Here is a 249-nt window from a genome sequence, read left to right as displayed (position 1 = left end):
ATAATTACAATTTTTCAGAAACAAAATCGAGAGGCGATATATAAAAAATGCACGTAAAGAGGAAATGTCTGGCAACACCAGCAAAGTTTTGATACGATTTTGCGACGACTGCTAGAAAGGGGTGCTCACAGTTTGATGCTAAAGATGTCTCAAAATGTAGACGTCTACATTTTCAGACATAATTTGGAACGAACTGTGAACACCCCAAGTGTGTTCTTCAAAACCGATGTATAGTAGATGTGCAAAAAA

This window comes from Rhagoletis pomonella, unplaced genomic scaffold (assembly GCF_013731165.1).
Source record: "Rhagoletis pomonella isolate Grant_MI unplaced genomic scaffold, Rhpom_1.0 Rhpom_scaffold_00006, whole genome shotgun sequence".
Lineage (NCBI taxonomy): Eukaryota > Metazoa > Arthropoda > Insecta > Diptera > Tephritidae > Rhagoletis > Rhagoletis pomonella.
The sequence above is the reverse complement of the archived record's forward strand: the minus strand, read 5'-3'. Positions refer to the sequence as shown.